Here is a 12,045-nt window from a genome sequence, read left to right as displayed (position 1 = left end):
ATCACTTGAGTGGGCTTCACAGAGGCCTTGCTTGTGGGGGAGAACACCTCTTCCAGGAAGCCACCATGATTTCTCTCCACTCCCCGGCTCTCTGAGTCATGCACACTGGCTGCCTTCCAGTTGTCCAGGAATCATGCCTGGCTCACGTTCCTATGAGCATCAACATCTGAAGTTGAATTCCACTTTCACCTCTGATGCCCTATGACCTTGGGCAAGGCCCTGTCTCTTTTTCCCTCAGTTTACCCATTTATAGAATCAAGGCATTGAATCTGCTGATTTTAGAGAGGCTGCTGCGGAATTAGAGTTTGGTGAGGGAGGCTGAGCCCGGAGTCTTGGTGGCCTCCAACTACCAGCACAAAGTGTAGCTGCAAGAATTGAGCTGGGGAGGCAGCAGTACTGGGTAAGAGTCCTGCATCAGCACTTGAAAACCTTGTGGCCCCCAGCAAACTCCATGTTGGGACCCAGTTTCCCATACAAGGGGGAAACCAGCCAGACCGGGTCTGCTCCAGGGGTTATTAAATACGATCGTGGCTTTGAAGGTGTTTTCTAAGTTAAACAGAGCCAGGCAGGTGGATATGCAGCATGGGTCACCCACAGCACCCCACACAGCGCCGGGTTCAGGCAGATGACCACACGTGGTGCCCTGCCGAGGGAACGTGGCAGGTGTCTGGACACAGCGTCCCCGGGCGACTTGTGTGGGCAGTATTCCCGGCAGTGCGTGCTGCGTTCCCAGCCGGTCCCACTGCTGGGCTGGGACAGCCCCCGCAGGAGGAGGCTGGGCTCCCCCCGCGAAACCTGCCATTGATGGGAGGGGTGGGGGCCCACCTGGCGCTGGCCCAGCCTGGCCAGCCTCCCATTCCATGTTTTGTTCACAGAGTTTGGAATGTCCTGGGACACGGAGCTCGGCTCCCTGGGGGGGACACTTGTGCCATTGCCTTGATCTCATCGCTGGACAGGTTTCTCCTTCATTCCAGCCCAGGACTCGGCAGGCTCCCAGCCACAGCTGCTGCCAGGCCCAGTCCGTCTGTGTCTGTCCCAGCGCTGGCAGCCAGGAGTGTGCAGCTGGGAGTGGAGGGCTTCCCAGGGGAGGCTCCCTCAGCCTGTCTGCGTGGGCCCTGGGCACGCCTCCCAGTTGGATCTCCCCAAGCCACTGCCAGCTGACCCTCTTCACAGACTCCTTGGTCTGTGACCTCCGACTCTGGGGCCCCAAGGGCAGTTTGGAATGATGTTCTCAGGACCTGGGGACTTGGGAAGAGCCAGAGCGTGCCAGCTGCCCTGGTTTCTGTTCCCCTTATCAGGTCAAGCTATGCCCTGGAATGGGCTCTGCCAAGTGTGTTGGGGAACAGGTGTTGTGTATATTCTGTGTGCACATGTGCGTGGGATTTCCCTGAACTCCCAGTGTTAAATATCCCTAGATTTGGGAGTGACATATAAGGTTGATTAATGGCTGGATGAGGTTGGGGTGGAGGGCTAAGGAGGCTGGGGTCCTTGTTCAGGAAGGAGCCCATCCTTACCTGGAATGTGTATTTCTGCTGCACCTGGCTCACTCTATCATGTAACAGTCTGGAGTGGCTGGGTACTCTACAGCTTGACTTGGTCCTGTATGTCCAGCCACCTGGCTGGATAGAGGGGAAGTAGGGCTGGTCTTGTTGTCAGAAACATGGAAAGGTCTGAGCACGTGTGTTCATGTGCATGAATATGCATTGTTCTTGAGCCCTCAGCTCTGGAAGGAGATCCATCCTTACCTGGCCCAGGGTATGTGCCTGTGCCTAGCTACCACCGTCTGCTGCTTTGAGATGGCTCAATAATGGAGTCTCACCTGGGCCCACCTGGCTGGGATATACAGCCAGGGCACTACAATAAAACCAAGAGGAATAGAGCCTGAGAGAGATGGAGCCCAGGATGGTCCCCCGTGGAGTGTCCTTAGCTTGGATAATTCCTGTCCTGATGTAGGTCAGTATCCGCCCCAGGCTTGGGCAAACTCTTGTCTTTCCACATCATTAATGAGGAGACTAAATAAATCAGTCCCTCTGGAGGGCCCCCAGCCCCTCAGGCAGCCTGGCTGAAGCTATTAATATTCCCCGTGTTTATGACCCCTTAGCCCTGTTGACAGGCTCCTCTCTCTAGCCGTTGAAATTAATTTTGTGAATCAGAAAGAGGGGGAGTGCAGCCTGTTGGAATCCAGGACGATGACATTTCCACCTCCCCCCTGTGGCGGGTCCCACTCACTAATTCTATAAAGCAGTCACCGGGGCCAGCCCAACCCAGGGCCGCCCGCCTGGCTGGGGCTGCCTCATGCCTCTGCTATGCTCTCCCCCCAACCCCCAGGGAGGGGGGCTGGCCCCAACCCCGATGATTCAGGCCCCCTGACACCTTGCACTGATGTCAGTGGGAATGGAGACCTCAGGCCTCAGGACCTCCTGGCCTATTGCCTGCGCCCGCGCCCTGCACGGGGGTTGGCCCCGGCTCGTGCCTCTCGTGACCTTCTCATGGACGGGGCCTGGCTGGGAAACGAGGCCAGGCCAGACGGCCTCTCCCTCTTGCTGTCCCCTTTCTGAGAGCTGCCTGAACTGGCGCCAGGCCGTCCCTCGGCCTCCTTGGGTTTCGAGGACTTGTTCTAAAATTAATTTGGGGGAATTCAGGGAATTTGTGAGCAAGTTCCCAGAGAACTGTGGCTGCCCTGGGGGCAAGTGTCTCTCCTTCCTCCCACCCTCCCCCACTTTCACTTCCCCAATTTCCTATATGAGCAGATCCTCTTTGGGTGAACTCATTCCACGAAGGGCAGGGCAGCATGCCTGCATGCTGTACATAGGGATAGGGTCTTTCCCCCTCCACTCACACTATGAAGAAGTTTCCAAGAAGAGCCTTTCATATAACATAGTCTCAAGTCATTTAAGATAAGATTTGCAAATATTTTCTCCATTCTGTGGGTTTTCTTTTCATTGTCTTCATAGTGTCCTTTGAAGCACAAAAGTTTTCAATTTTGATGAAATCCAATTTATCTATTGTTTTCTTTGGTTGCTTGTACTTTTGGCATTGTATCAAAGACACCATTGCCAGATCTAAGGTCACGAAGATTTACCACGATGTTGCCTTTTAAGAGTTTTCTTGTTTTAGCTCTTACATTTAGATCTTCACTCCATTTTGAGTTAATTTTTATATATGGTGTGAGGTAGGGGTCAAACTTCACCCTTTTGCATGTGGATATCCAGTTGTCTCACCACCGTCTGTTAAACAGACTATTCTTCCCCCACTAAATGGTCTTGACACTGCTGTCAAAAATCAATTTACTGCAATTGTAATGGTTTATTTCTCAATTCAATTCTATTGATCTATATGTCTATGTTTATGCCAGTAACACATTGTCTTAATTACTGTAGCTTTGTAGTAAGTTTTGAAATTAGGAAGTGTAGGTCCTCCAAATGTTCTTTTTCAGGATTGTTTTGGCTATTTGACGTTCCTTGAAATTCCATCTGATTTTTAGAATGGATTTTTTCCATTTTTGCAAATACACCACTGGGATTTTGATAGGCAATGCGCTGAATCCGTTTTTGGTAGTATCGTCATCAGCTTTGGGTAGAATTGTCATCTTAACAATAACCAGTCTGTAATCCATGAACATGGGATGTCTTTCCATTATTTAGATCTTTAATTCTTTTAATGATGTTTTGTGGCTTTTGGTGTACAAGTATTATGCTTCTTTTAAAACCTTTTTTTCCTAAGTATTTTATTTTATTTTTTGATGCTACTGTAGATGGAATTGTTTTTTCTTAATTTTTTTTTTTTTGGATTGAGTCATTGAAAGCAGCATTTGGCCTAAAGGATCAACATAAGCATCATTTATGACCCAGCTTGTCAAGACTCCACTTGCATGAAGAGAGATCCACCTGTGACACTTAGCCTGGGTTAGTTGCTAACTGAGGTCTGCTCTATGACCCCATTTCCTGCCCTGGCCACTGCTCAGATCCTGGCCTCTAAGGAAACACTTAAATTCTTAACCTTAGGTCTCCCTGCCTGCAGTGTCTCTCTGCTTGAGCCAATCTCCTCCCTCCTGCTCAAATAATTCTTCTACACCTGATTGTGTCACTTCTCTGCATAAAGCTTCTAATAGCGCCCTGTCATCTTATCCACAAGAAAATTCTGAGCTCTTTGGCCTTGTGTTTAGGACCCTTCATCCTATTGAAGGCTTTAGTCTTTCAGCCAGCTCTGTACACCTTCGCCACTGAGATGTCCCAGATGTTGTAAAGTCAGGTTCAAAGGAGACTCAGTGAATGCTCCAACCTCAAACTCCTCTTCCACTGTCTCCATCTCCACCTGCACCATCTCCATCCTCCTGCTTCCCCACAGGAACACAGTTAGCTCTCTTCCCTGATGCCTCCTTTTCCCACCTCACCTCCTTATACCTTATTATCAAGTTTAAATTTTTAAATTGTTTAAAAAGAAGTGCAAGACTTGTACACTGAAAGCTACAAAACATCACTGAAAGAAATGGAAGATCTAAATAAATGGAAAGACATCCCATGTTCATGGATTGGAAGGCTTATTATTCTTAAGATGCCAATTCCACCCAAAGCTGACTTTACCCCCTAAAGCCTTCTTATGCCTGTGCCCTCTTCTTTACCTACTGCCACTTAGTTTAGATTTTATCTTGGCCTGATCACAGGCCACCAGAGTGATCTTTTTTTTTTTTTTTTTTTTGAGATGGAATTTTGCTCTTGTTGCTCAGGGTGCAGTGCAATGGCACAATCTCGGCTCACTGCAAATTCTACCTCCTGGGTTCAAGTGATTCTCCTGCTTCAGCCTCCTGAGTAACTGCAATTACAGGTGCACACCACCACGCCTGGCTAGTTTTTGTATTTTTAGTAGAGATGGGGTTTCACCATGTCACCCAGGCTGGTCTCAAACACCTAACCTCAGGTGATCCTCCCACCTTGGCCTCCCAAAGTGCTGGGATTACAGGCGTGAACCACTGCACCTGGCCGTCCACTCCCTTTTTTAGTCCTCCCTCCTCTGCCTGCTCCCATGTGCCCTGCACCCCATGCTCCTTGCTGGTCCTTCTGTGTGAGGGAGCAGCATGGTGGAAAGCTCCCCACCCCCACCACCTCTTCCTACGCTTCCTTTGGGCTCCTCCCACCTACTCGCCCCTTCCTCCTCACTTTCTCTCCAGGACTGGATTCAGCTCTCCAGCCTCCACTGCACGGGCTTCCAGTCCAGCCTGCTGCCACACAGGCTCCGGGGGTCCATTCTGGTTTTTTTTTGTTTTTTTTTTTTTTTTTTTTTTTTTTTTAATGAGTCAGAGTCTTGCTCTGTCTCCCAGGCTGGAGTGCAGTGGCTAGATCTTGGCTCACTGCAACATCCACCTCCTAGGTTCAAGCAATTCTTCTGTCTCAGCCACCTGAGTAGCTGGGATTACAGGTGCCTATCACCACGCCCGGCTAATTTTTGTATTTTTAGTAGAGACAGGGTTTCCCCATGTTGGCCAGGCTGGTCTCAAACTCCTGACCTCAGGTGATCCACCTGCCTCGGCCTCCCAAGGTGCTGAGATTACAGGCGTGAGCCACCGTGCCGGGCCAAGTATATGATTTTGGATTGTTGGGGAATGTGTTTGTATTATCAGTAGGGTAGATCCTGCTGTGAAGGGGTGTAGGTATTGGGGGCAGAGGACAGGCAATGGAAACCTGCCCTCCTCTGGACGGCAGTGTTGTGACCCCATGGCAGGAGTGCTTCCTCATTCTGTGTCCCATCCCTTTCTTGTGGCCCCAGCATCCTGGGCACCCCATCACATGAACCTCTTTGCACGGTCTATCTTGGTGCCTCAAACAGGCGCACCAGGCCCGGGCCCCCAGCGGCTGGCTACGGCAGGCTTGGAGGAAGCCACTCGTCCTCGTCGGGGTCTGAGCTCCAAGCCACACTTGGTTCCCGTCTCCGCCCCACGGTGCCTCCTGCCAGCGCCTAATCGCTTCCATCTGCCCCACTGACTCACGGGGCTGTCAAGGTTCTAAAAATTTCCAAATTCCTCCCCACCCTGCCCTTCCGGGATATTTCTCCAGCTCGCGTCCTTCGGCGGCTCTACCCACCATTTGCTCCTTCTCACGTGGGCGCGGAGAGTCAGGAAGTGAGTGGCAGACGGAGGCTTCTTCAACGGGCTGTGCAGCAAAGGCCTCTGGACCTCTCTTCCCCTCAGAAGAGACTATGACAGCAGCAGAGAACATGAAAGCTGAAAAATGGGTCGAAGGAACCAAGGAGAAAACCTATCCATTTTACAGAAGGGGAAACTGAGATTCAGACCCAGTAGCAGACCAGGGTGGAGAATCTGGGCCTTGGGGCTCTGATCTAGGGCTGTCCTCTGCTGGGAATCCCCTATGCACCCCTAGCTCTCCCTCTGGGCCTCAGGAAACGCAGCATCAGCCCCGGTCCCCCCTTCCCTGGGGAGCAGAGCCACTTGGTGACCAAAAGGGGTCTCTCCATACCTCCCACGCCCCTGGCCTCTGCCCAGTCTGCCTCCTCCTCCCCAATCCCCCCCAGGACATAGCCTGAAGAAGTGTTTGTACCTAAACAGTATTTCCAGGGCAACTTGCATTCCCCAGGGGGTGGGTGGTGAGAGGCTTGGGGGAGGAACTCCTCCAGCTGCCACAGGCCCTGTGACCCGCAGCCCCTCTCGGTTAATGGGACTTGGGGCCTAAGAGCTGGTCTTACCCTTGATCTTGGAGAGGGCCTGAGGATGGATGCATGAACCACCCGGCTTCCTTCTATAATGCATCCTTCATGGATGAAGTGTGTGAGTGGGCGGGGACAGAGCCCAAAAGTTTCCTGAGCCCAACAAGGAACAGCAGCCCCCAGGGTACCCCTTTTCTTCTCCTGCTCCTCAGCGAGGGTGTCAAAGCCGAGACCCCCATCCTGGCAGTCCCTCCCCACCTACACTGCCTCTTTCTAGTCCCTGCTACTTCTCTCTCTTTCTTTTTCTTTTAAGAGTCAGAGTTGGCTGGGCGCGGTGGCTCATGCCTGTAATCCCAGCACTTTGGGAGGCTGAGATGGGAGGATCACCTGAGGTCGGGAGTTCGAGACCAGCCTGGCCAACATGGAGAAACCCCATCTCTACTAAAAATACAAAAATTAGCCAGGGTTGATGCCGGGTGCCTATAGTCCCAGCTACTTAGGAGGCTGAGGTAGGAGAATTGCTTGAAGCCAGGAGATGGAGGTTGTAGTGAGCTGAGACTGCACGATTGCACTCCAGCCTGGGCAATAAGGGCGAAACTCTGCCTCAAAAAAAAAATAATTAAAAAAAAAAAAAAAAAAAAGAGTCAGAGTCTTGCTCTGTTCTCCAGGCTGGAGCGCGCTGGTACAATCATAGCTCCCTGCAGCCTCAATCTCCCGGGCTCTAGCGATCCTCCTGCCTCAACCTCCCTAGTAGCTGGGACTACTGGTGTGCAGATCCTCCTGCCTCAACCTCCCTAGTAGCTGGGACTACTGGTGTGCACCACCACACCCGGCTAACTTTTAAATTTTTTTTTGCAGAGATGGAGGTCTCGCTATGTTGCCCAGGCTGGTCTCAAGCTCCTGGGCTCAAGTCATCCTCCTGCCTCAGCCTTTGAAGGCGTGGGAATTACAGACCTGAGCTACCGTGCCTGGCCTCCCTGTCACTTCTTGGATGAAATCCTGCCCTGTTCGTGACACTTTCCAGGCTATGGATGGCAGTGCCTGCCCACCCCTCTAGCCCTTCTTCCTGCCATACCTGCCACACAACTGCTCACATACAGTCCCCACCCCTGCCCCACTGCCAGGCCTCTACCTAGCTTCTTCCCCACTGAAGCCCAGCTGGAGGGTCAGGCTTCCTCCTCCAGGAGGGCTTCCTTGGGCTGCCAGAGAGAGCAGCCCACCACCCTGAACTGACTCATAATGGCTCTCTGCCAACCCAGAGCAAACGCAGGGAGGGACCCCTGAGCCCTTGCCCCATGGCATGAGAGTCTGGACAGACGGCATGAGAGTCTGGACAGGGCCAGGAGCCTTTGCAGAGATGTCCTCAAAGAGTGTCCAGGCCTCGGGCCATTCTGTCTTGGAGTCCCCCAAGGCCCTGGATGGAAAGAGACAAGGCAGAGTGGTCAGCCCCAGGCAGGTGGGAGGTCAGAGGGCACGGCTTAGGGTGGGTGGTGTGAAGCGAACTGAGTGGCAGGAGAAGTGTGACCAGGGAGGGAAAGCCTGCGCCTCCTGCCATGCATGAACCCCCCTTTTCTCCATTGAGTTCCCTTCCCCACCCCTAAGCCCCTTTACTCCTCCTCCTCACCCTCTTATTGAGCCCCACCCTCTTATTAAGTCCCCTCTCCCAACTTCCCCTCCCCCTCAGAGGCCCCCAACTCCCCCTCCCCCAACTCCCCTCCTCCTAACTCCCCTCATTCTCCCCCAGTGCCAACTTGGCCCTCAGTCCCTCGGCTCCAGGTCCTGGGGCTGTGGCCTTTTCCCAGGATCTGACCTGGAGTCATGCACTTTCTGGGGAGACCTCCAGTTGCTCCCCCATCCATGGCATGCCAGGAACGCAGCCCTACACACGCAGGCCCCCTTCAAGGCAGAAGAGGAGCTCGGGCTGGTGGACTTTTAAGGACTGAGCAGAGAGCGAGCTCTGGCCCGGTCGGGCTGTCCTCTGGATCTGGCCCCATTACAGGGGGGCTTGGCTGGGCGCCCGGGTGGGGAGAGGTCTCAGCGCTTGGATCCAGAATGAACCAGGGCTGGAATGTGCAGGGTCTGGCTGTGCCTCTGTCCCTCCCTTCACCCAAACCTCAGTGATGCTCAGGGCTGAGGACTCCAGTCCCTCTCCAGCAGGCGCTCCGGGCCAGGAACTTGGGGGTCCCTGGTTTGCACTGCCTCCCCTGAGCTGGGGTCTCTGGGTGCTCCTCAGAGGAACCTGGAAAGGATGAAGGTGACTGCCTAGGTTTTCTGTCCCTGTCCCATAGGGCCAGGCTCTTTCCTGCCTTAGCTCATGTCATTCTCCAATGGTCCTGGGTTTTGCTATCATTCCCATTTTATTTTATTTTTTAATATTTTATTTTATTTTTGAGACAGGTTCTCTGTCACCCAGGTTGAAGTGGAGTGGCATGACCTTGGCTCACTGCAGCCTCAACCTCCTGGGTTCAAGTGATCCTCCTACCTCAGCCTCCTGAGTAGCTGGGACTACAAGTGGACACCACCACACCAGCTAATTTTTTTTTTTTTTTGAGATGAAGTTTTGCTCTGTCACCCAGGTTGGAGTGCAATGGCACGATCTCAGCTCACCGCAAACTCCGCCTCCCACATTCAAGTGATTCTCCTGCTTCAGCCTCCTGAGTAGCTAGAATTACAGGCAATCACCACCATGCCTGGCTAAGTTTTGTATTTTTAGTAGAGACGGGGTTTCACCATGTTGGCCAGGCTGGTCTTGAACTCCGGACCTCAGGTGGTCCACCTGCCTCGGCCTCCCAAAGTGCTGGGATTACAGGCATGAGCCACTGCACCTGGCAACACCAGCTAATTTTTTGTAGCGACAGGATCTCACTTTGTTGCTCTGGCTGGTCTCGAACTCCTGGGCTCAAGTGATCCTCCCGCCTCGGCCTCCCAAAGTACTGGGATTACAGGCGTGACCCACTGCACCTGGCCACTCCCACTTTACAGATGAGAAAACTGAGGCTTGGAGAGATCCAATACCTTGCCCAATGCCTTATAGTTGGTGAATGACAAAGCCGGAATTTAAACCCAGTCCTTTGTCTCCTGGTCTGGGGAGCAGAGAATGAGGCAGAGAAAGAGAGAGGAATGTATGCCCCTTGCCCCCCATTCCTCTGGGCTGGTCATGGATCCCTAGCTGTCTCTGGACAGGGGCTCCAGCCAGGTGCTCAAGCCAGAGCTTGGATGAGAGAATGGACCCAGGAGGAAGCCGAGAGGGGCCTGGAATTTGCTTCCCCACAGGCTACTGAGGCCAACCCTCCCAAGGCCAACCAGGTATCTCCCCGCTCCTCCATGTGGCTCTGTCTCAGTGACTTCCTGAAGGTCCTGGCGCTGCACGTGGGATGGAAGGACGGACTGGACTCAGCTTCGTTGCTTCCTGCGCCTTGGCCCTGCGGTCACCCAGAGTTAACCTGTGGTCAGCCAAGGGGAAAGGGCATACCATGGAACCCCCTGCTGTAGGGGCCCCTGTTCCCATTTTCCAGATGAGAAAAACTGAGGTTAGAAAGGTGGAGGAGTACCAGGGTGGAGTCAAGAGTGAAATTCCCGTGGGTCTGACACAAAGCTGGAGCCCCAGGTGGCAGAGGTAGGCCCACTCACAGTGAGCCTCAGAGACCCAGGTCTGGGATGATGACTGCTTGGGGACAGCACCTTGGAGCTCTGGAGGAGGGGGACAATGCATTTTCACAGGGGACCACCACAGCCTTGCAGGGAGTGGGGAGAGCTGTCCCTACCAGAGGCTAAACGGCTGCCTCAGCCCTGTGCAAACCTGGCCCCTCCCTGCCCAGAGACCCTGCTCCAAAATTACCTGCCCTCACCCATGGTCCAGCCCCAGGCTCCTGCTCCGAACCAAGGAACTGTTTGCATCTGACCTGGGAAGAACGGATTCCTCTGGGCCCAGGTGAGCCCACAGTGGGTGGGGACCTTGTACTCTCCTCCGACTCTCTTTCCTGGGCCACCCACTTTGATGATCCAGTCCTCTCTTGTCACCCCTGATGGGGAGACAGGCCTTGCCCTGGGGGTTCTGATCTAAGGGAGGAGGTAGAGCTCTGGCGGGGAACCATGGTCTAAGGGGCATGGCCCTAACCTGGGACACTGGCCTTGCTCTGTGTACACTGGTAAGGCTCGGGACACTTGGTTTTAGGGAGACATAGTCTTGCTCTGAAATGATGGTCTGACGGGGGAGGCACAGCCTTATCCTGGGAGCTCCAGGTTCATCCTGAAGTACTGGTCTGAGGGTGGGTGGGGGCGTGGCTTTGGGGGGGAATTTGGGGACCTGGGGTGGGCAGCGGGAGGGAGTGGCTGGAGGCTGCTGACTTCTCTGTTCCTTGGCTGTTTGGGAGCTGGCTTCCAACTCCTGGCCCAGCCTGGGCTCTAGGCAGTAGGGATGGAGAGGGCCGGGCTCCCCCAACAAGGAAGAGGCTCGTGGAGGGAAATTGGATCAGGGGTTTGGGGTGAGCGGCCTCGCTTGCCCCCGGGCTCCTGGCCCTCCTTTTTTCCCTGGACACAGAGCAGGTGGCAGCCTTCCTCCGATGGCCCCACCCCATTTCTGCTGTCTGGGTCCCAGACGTGGCCTTGGTTTATGGGGTGATGTTCCCTCCCTGGCCAGCCTGGCGGCCACTTCAGACATGAACGCCCCCCACCTCGCTGAGGCTGGAGAACACAGTCTGCCTCCCCCAGCCCCAGCCACCCCCGCCCTGCTAATCCTGAGTAAACGGTGAGGCCAAGAATATCCTGCCTACTCTGGCGGGCGGGCGAGCCACGAAGCCTGCTGGAAGGGCATGAATCATGGTCCCCGCCTGCCAAGTGCTTGCTTGGGATGTGTTCGAGGCTGGCTGTGCCCAGAGTTGACGGGGAGAAGGGAAGGGAGGGGAGCTGGCGGCTGGGATGGGCAGACAGAGCCACTGTGAAGGGAGAGACGTCGGTTGGACCCACCCCTGGTGGCAACACAGAAATTATGTTATAGAATGTCAGGATCCTGGAATCCCCAAGTATGGACTTTCCTGTGTTCTGCAGGCCTGAAATGCAAGAGTTGTGAGACGCCACGTAACAAGCCGCCTACGGCACATGGAGGCCAAGGCCCCATTCTCCAGGTGGGGAAGTAGAGGCTCTCGGGGCAGAAAGGTCGGCTCTGGGTCTCTTACTGAGTCCAAGGTAGGGCTGGGCTGGAGCCCAGGCCTCTTCTCGCCTTCTGGTCGGAGGCTTTTCCCAGCCCCTCTCGCTCCTGCTCTGCACTCCCTCCACCCTCACCACCATGACTGTGCTTCCTGGTTGACACAGAGGGAAGGGGTACCTGTGCCCAGCGGTAGTGTCGCCTGGAGCATGGGGTCAGGGGCACCTCTTATGCTCTCCTCTCTC

The 12,045-nt window shown here is 54.2% G+C and overlaps 1 long non-coding RNA gene across 1 annotated transcript; it reads right to left on the bottom strand.

Annotated features, from left to right (window-relative positions):
• Positions 1–9,037: 9,037 nt before the first annotated feature.
• Positions 9,038–11,315, bottom strand: LOC103882762. Its single transcript, XR_644701.2, has 2 exons — positions 9,619–11,315; positions 9,038–9,482 (listed from the first exon to the last, which is right to left on the bottom strand). It is a non-coding gene; the product is annotated as an uncharacterized LOC103882762 (long non-coding RNA).
• Between the last annotated feature and the right edge of the window lie 730 nt (positions 11,316–12,045).

Source organism: Papio anubis, chromosome 4 (genome assembly GCF_008728515.1).
Source record: "Papio anubis isolate 15944 chromosome 4, Panubis1.0, whole genome shotgun sequence".
NCBI lineage: Eukaryota > Metazoa > Chordata > Mammalia > Primates > Cercopithecidae > Papio > Papio anubis.
Note: the sequence above shows the minus strand (reverse complement) of the source record. Positions and strands in the feature narration are given on the sequence as shown.